Source organism: Sinocyclocheilus rhinocerous, unplaced genomic scaffold (assembly GCF_001515625.1).
Source record: "Sinocyclocheilus rhinocerous isolate Xijiao unplaced genomic scaffold, SAMN03320098_v1.1 scaffold4743, whole genome shotgun sequence".
NCBI classification, from domain to species: Eukaryota; Metazoa; Chordata; class Actinopteri; order Cypriniformes; family Cyprinidae; genus Sinocyclocheilus; species Sinocyclocheilus rhinocerous.
In genome coordinates this window covers 169777-176925 of record NW_015659388.1, presented here as the reverse complement: position 1 = coordinate 176925, position 7149 = coordinate 169777, and the positions used below count along the sequence as shown (strand labels likewise).

Sequence of the window (7149 nt, the reverse complement as noted above, 5' to 3'; positions counted from 1 at the left end):
AACACTCAATTTTCAGTTAAAGGCAGTTCATCATTTAATTCAGTGATGTCATCTTCCAGCTCAGTTCAGTTTAAATAGTATCTGTGCAATCAAGTCGACGATATCGCTGGAAATTAAGTGACCCCAACTAAGTAAGCCAGAGGCGACAGCGGAAAGGAACCAAAAAACCTTGGGAGAAACCAGGCTCAGTTGGGGGGCCAGTTGTCGTCTGGCCAGACGAAACCAGCAGTTCAGTTCCAGGCTGCAGCAAAGTCAGATTGTGCAGAGGATTCAATTGTTTCCTGTGGTCTTGTCCCAGTGGCCGTCTAGGAGACAAGGTCTTCACTGGGGATCTGTCTCTGGGACTCGTCTAGTTGTCCTGATCTCCGCTGACATTCAGGGCTGTACAGGTCCTCTCTAGGTGCTGATCCACCATCTGGGCTGGATATGTACTGGATCCTGGTGACTGCAGTGACCATCTGAACTGGATACAGACTGTATCTGGTGGCTACGGTGACCTCGGAATAAGAGAGAAACAGACTAATATTAGCGTAGATGCCATTCTTCTAACGATGTAGCAAGTACATCGGGTGTTATGGGAAGTGTTCCCAGTTCCGGTTGTCCTAATTAATGCAGCCTAAAAATCCTTTAACGGATTTGAATATTAGAAATGTGTTAGTGTGTTATGTTCAAATGTTAATTCTCAGGAAAGTCCTTTGTTCTCTTATGGAAAAGTTGTTCCTCAGTCCAGACGGTCCGACTCCAGCCTTACAGTTTTCCCCCCTTTGGCACCGTAGGCCATTTACGAGGGTTCCAGCAGTGTCCGTTCAGTCTATGTAAGGTGGGTAGTTGTAGGGGACTGAGAGTTAGGATAGCGTTGGTGGACGATTTCACTGATCCGATGAGGTATCTGAAGTAGCAGCATTGTAATAGCGTGAAGGAGAAGATGAGTGCGCTTCCAATAGCACATCCTCGAAGCATCCAGTCCCACCAAATGTATGCAGTCTGGGCCGATCGAGTAGATGAGCTAGACAGAATCTGTGCAGTCTTTCATGCCAAGTTTGTCTCCACTTGTGTTTGAGAGAGGTGGTATTCAGTTTGAAGGATGACTTTCTGTGCCAAGTCCATCGTCTCGACCAAGGCTTGTGTCCTGTGTTCATAGAAGGTGTCGTCCCACCATGGTGAGACCTCTGCATCCTGTGGCATCCTTCCAAGGATGTTGATCTGGCCCATGGAAAAGTCCTCTGTCACTTCCAAGCAAAAGGAGTGATTGGCAGGTCAGGTCAGTCCTCCATATGTGAAAGAATTCATCTCACTGATAACGCACCACTGTGTATGAGACACTTGAATAGCATTTGAATGGCCATGCAACGATTGAAAATGTATGAGTTTACTATCATTGGGAGAGAAAAGTTGTAGTGTGTTACATGTAAAGACAACATAATTGTGAGTTTCATGACAAGTGTGACTGGTAAACAAGGTCTCCTTGACCAAGGTACCCTTCAAAGTCATATATCCAGTGAGGTGGTCCCATTTAATTACCTGATTTTTAACTACCACGCCAACAGAGCGAATAGTAGTGGAATTTGGATAAACTTGGTCTGGGTGCATTAAAGGAAAGGTGGCAAAAAACCCAAGGCAACCAGCACATTCATTTCCAGTATACATCATAATTGTGAACAATAGTTCTGAATATCTAACATTTTTCATTTTCTCTGAAGAGAACCATCTATGCAGGTCTAGAATTTCAATTAAATCATTCAAAACATGTCTTGGGGTCTTATGAAGACAAAGATCTAAAATTTCCTGTTTTGTTGCAGTGAACAAATCTTGTGCATATGATCTGCAGGCTAAGTCACATTCGATGGTACGGGTCTGATTGAACAGTGTATGGCTGATCGTTAGAAGCGCCTGCTCTTCGGATCTAACCACTTTGATAATGTTATCATTGCTATTGGTGATGTGTTGAAAACCAGTGGCCATCTGGTCCATCAACCATGTGGAGAATTGGGATTGTTTGGCTATTTTGTAGGTGTTAGTTGCCAAATTGATTGATCCAAATAAACCTGCCAGTACCGCTGCTTCCTATACACCGAGTATGCAGTTTGCGAAGGGCACCAACACCAAAGAACATAAAAGTGCCCATAGTCTAAGAATCACCCATTTATAAAAAATGCATTTTACGGTGAACGCAGTAGTCCGTAGGCTACACATGATGCGCCATTACCGCACCTGTGCTGCCCTCACCTCATGTTTGCGGCTGACTGCAAATGATCATAATGGACATCTGTGCCCGGGGGGGAAAAAATCATCAGCATTCCGGCGCAGAGAAAAGAAAAAGTAAAAAAGCCCAAGATGAAGCCTGTGCATCACTTTCAGGTATGTCCATAATCCTGTTAAACTTTTTTGGATGTTGACGTTAATAACATTTATTAACGTTAATTAATGTTTTAATTATCATATGATGAGCTCATTGATGACTTCACCTCCAGAAAAAGCTGTAGTGTGCCTAGTAGTGTGAAATTTGGAATGCTCCAGCAGATGACGTATATCAGTGTTGATTTTTGGAGTGTCTATTTACACTAAGTGCAAATTGCCCGCCTTGTTGGCAGAAGCTATTTACACTAACTCTGCCCACTTACGTGTGATTGGGATAGTCAACACTACAAAAGACTACTAGCAAGCAACAGCTCCAGTGGCTTAGATGGTAAAGCATGTGCCATTGTTGTTTTGATGCGATCGACCAGAGTTCGAATTCGCCTTTTGCCGAACATTTTTTCTTCCTTTTCAAATCTCATATCGCATCGGAAAGGCATTTATTTTTTAATAAAAAACCTACTATATTACTGTCACGCCCAAGGACTGTTCTGTGTGTTTTGTTTTGTTTTGTTTTCCCTCATGTGTGCCAATATTTGGTTATGTTCCTGTCCTCATTATAGTTTGCTATGTTCATTTGGTTTTCCCATGTGTTTGATTGTTGATTGCTCCCAGGTGTGTCTTGCCAATTACCCCATTTACTTAAGTTACTGTCTGTGTTATCTGAGTTGGTCCGGTATTGAACGTCGATGTTGTGTTTCCTGTAACGCTGAATTTTAAATGTGCTCTATAAATAAAACTTACTTACTTACTTACTTACTAGTCATGTCCACTGAAGCCGTGCTTCTAAGTCTTGTCTTGTCCAGAGAAATAATTCCAGTTTGTCTTGTCTTGTCCATAGAGACTCTTCTGAAGCTGGCTGCTTCTCTTGTCATGGCCACGAAGGCCATTCCCAAGCTGCTTGCTTCTCCTGTTGCCTCTATGGAAGCGGTTCCTGAGTTTAACCCTGAGAGGGCCCCTGACTCCACGTCCAGCCCACGGAGGACTCCTGTTCCTGAGTTTAGCCCACGGAGGGCTCCTGTCCCCGAGTTTAGCCCACGGAGGGCACGCCCAAGGACTGTTCTGTGTGTTTTGTTTTGTTTTGTTTTCCCTCATGTGTGCCAATATTTGGTTATGTTCCTGTCCTCATTATAGTTTGCTATGTTCATTTGGTTTTCCCATGTGTTTGATTGTTGATTGCTCCCAGGTGTGTCTTGCCAATTACCCCATTTACTTAAGTTACTGTCTGTGTTATCTGAGTTGGTCCGTTATTGAACGTCGATGTTGTGTTTCCTGTGTCCCTGCCTGCCTTGTTTTACCCTGTCTTGGATGATTAAAGACTGTTAATTTGAGTTTATCCCGTCTCCTTGTTCTTAGTTTCACCACAGAAGGCAACCGTGACAGAATACCGGACCAATACAGTAAGTGGTGCCCCTTTTCCTCATTTTGTTTTTTCGGTTATGAAAGTTTTTCTTTTTTTTTCTTCCCGCGGCATGGAAGTCACCGCTCGTTTTTCCGCCCTAGCCCGCAGAGTTTTCCCTTCGTGGGGTAAGCTTGGGAATTCTGCGGGATCACCGCAAGTACTGCGAGTCCGCCGGCCGCTCATCAGTCAAGTCTGCAGGTCGTTCATCAGTCAAGTCTGTCGGCCGCTACGAAGTCAAGCCCGCCGGCCGCAGCTCGCTCAAGCCCGCCGGCCGTTCACCAGTCAAGCCCGCCGGCCGCTGCTCAGTCAAGTCTGCCGGCCGTTCATCAGTCAAGCCCGCCGGCCACTGCTCACTCAAGCCCCCGACCAGGGTCGAGCGATGGCTCCAGCCCCCGACTAGAGTGTAGTGCTTCTTCTGTTTTTATTTTCAAGTCCAGACTTAAGACACATTTTTACTCTCTCGCCTTTCCGGGCTATTAATTGAATGTGAAACTGTTGTTATTGCCGATACTACAATTTTTTTATTATTATTGTTTTTTAAATTTTACTTTATTTTAGAATTTCCTGTATTTTATTATTGGTTTTGTTCAGCACTTTGGTCAGTGTAACGCTGAATTTTAAATGTGCTCTATAAATAAAACTTACTTACTTACTTACTTACTAGTCATGTCCACTGAAGCCGTGCTTCTAAGTCTTGTCTTGTCCAGAGAAATAATTCCAGTTTGTCTTGTCTTGTCCATAGAGACTCTTCTGAAGCTGGCTGCTTCTCTTGTCATGGCCACGAAGGCCATTCCCAAGCTGCTTGCTTCTCCTGTTGCCTCTATGGAAGCGGTTCCTGAGTTTAACCCTGAGAGGGCCCCTGACTCCACGTCCAGCCCACGGAGGACTCCTGTTCCTGAGTTTAGCCCACGGAGGGCTCCTGTCCCCGAGTTTAGCCCACGGAGGGCTCCTGTCCCCGAGTTTAGCCCAAGGAGGGCTCCAGTCCCTGAATCCAGTCCAGAGCACACTCTTGTGCCCGCTCCTCCAGAACACCCTCAGGACCCCGTTCTTGCCAAGATGCCTGTAAACCTCTCCAAGAGAGGCAAACATGAGAGGCCCCAGGTCTGCTGGGGTGATTTCCGGGTCTATAGGTAATTTCATGGCTCTTCCAGTTATGAGTTGGAATCAGAGGCGTCATGCCCATTCAAAGTGATTTTTGAGCCAAGTTAATTTTGAATGCAGCTTCCAAAAGACAAAAATAGCCGATTAATATTTTCTATGATTAATACAATCACACCGGCGTGATTAGAATGTTCAGTGCGTCATATCATCAGCTGCTAAATTCAAATCTGTGTTCGCTGGCTGGCCCTGAGCCAGATACAGATGCGTTCATACAGCACTGTGCATTAACCAGTCACACACGATGCTGTTGAGCTTATGAATGCAATGACCAATCAGAGGTGTTCAGATGAGTCATCGCTAAAATGTCGGTGTTTTATTCACTCGCTCGCTGACTAAATACCTCTTTCTGGCGAATTCTCTCGTCAGATACAACAAAGTGCAAATGTGTGTACGAATCTGTAAGATATTAATTTCATAGTGTAAACAGCTTCAGTGCTTTTAATGGGAGTTTTTGAGAGTGCTTGAACTAGACTGTCAGTGAAAATGTTCTTTGATAATGTAAATGTTCTTTGCTCTCTTTCTGTACTGTACAATGAAAGTGTTATGATTAGTGGCCTAACTTGCAATGTTTTTATTCACATTAACTTTCAATGTTAAATTCACATTAAATATAAACTCATTCGTATTAAAAAATATGTTATGGCATGACACCCATATCTGTTAATTAAGTAAACAGACAGATTTTTATGCATAGTTAATAGATTACATTATTAGGGGTTAGTTCACCCAAAAATGAAAATTACAGTGAAAATGTTCTTTGATAATGTAAATGTTCTTTGCTCTCTTTCTGTACTGTACAATGAAAGTGTTATGATTAGTGGCCTAACTTGCAATGTTTTTATTCACATTAACTTTCAATGTTAAATTCACATTAAATATAAACTCATTCGTATTAAAAAATATGTTATGGCATGACACCCATATCTGTTAATTAAGTAAACAGACAGATTTTTATGCATAGTTAATAGATTACATTATTAGGGGTTAGTTCACCCAAAAATAAAAATTAGCCTGTGTTTTACTCACCCTCAAAGCATCCTATGTATGTGACTTTCTTCTTTCAGATGAATCCAATCGGAGTTATATTAAAAATTGTCCTGGCCCCTCCAAGCCTTTCAATGGGGTGTAAACGGGTGTTGGTTGTAAACATTTCAGAAGACGTGAAATAAAGTGCGCGCATCCACAATAAAACATCCCTCACACGGCTCCGGGGGGTGAATAAAGGCCTCCTGTAGCAAATCCATGCATTTTTGTAAGATAAATATCCATATTTCATACGTAATAATCACTTTTTTCTCACTTCCGCTGACTGTGGTACGCGGATGATGTAAGACATATGTGTGGTGTGCGCGCCTCTGAGAAATGCAGGAGCAAAGGAAACAAAGTTGCCTTACTTTAGCAAAGGAAAACCAATCTCCTCTTGGCTTCTATCAAAATCCTCCGACATTTTTCATTACAAATCCTTTTGTTTTGTGCAATCCGTGTATCATTCGATCATTCGTTTTTTGATTTAATATTGGAAGTATTATTTTTCTTTTTCTTTTTTCGTTTTTTTCCAAAAAACGAGAAACGAGAATTCAGCTTAAATTTTCGTTTTTCATTCATGGGTGGAAAAATGAATAAACAGCTTGAATATTTGATTTCTACATGTGGGCGGGAATTGAACGCCCCTTTCTGCTGACTGGTCAGCCGAAGATCAAACCGTGCCGTCATCGGTTCTTCTGCAGTATCACGCAGCAAAATAATAGTCCTCCACTGCTGCAGTTGTACGGATTCTTAACGCATTTATTGCAACATTTAATCTTTTTTTCATCAAACAAACAGTCAAATTAATAGCTCGACACAACTCGTACCGGGGCAGAGTCTAGACAGGGCTTTCTTCTGTGTAGATATAAATTCTATTCTTTGCATCAGCTGGGCATGGCAGGGTATGATATGACAGCTGTCATAGCCTACCCTGCTCACCCAGTAAGTCTGTTTGTTTAATTAAGAAATTAATTAATTTGTTTCAAAATAAATATTTTAAACACTAAGACAAAAGGGAAAGAATAATAAATTGGCTTGGGTTGACCTATGTTCACGCAAGAACTGTCATTCTGACTGACAACCGGAGAACAACAGATATTAAATAGCCTACTGTTAGAGTTATATAATGTAGTCTTGTGTTTTATTAAAATTGATTATAATTGATATCTCAAAAGGATATGCACTTGTGCGCGGCATGAGCTGCA

General features: G+C 42.3%; 1 pseudogene; it reads right to left on the bottom strand.

Annotated features, from left to right (window-relative positions):
* Window positions 1-747: 747 nt before the first annotated feature.
* On the bottom strand, window positions 748-2193 carry LOC107723703 (uncharacterized; annotated as a pseudogene).
* Window positions 2194-7149: the final 4956 nt, after the last annotated feature.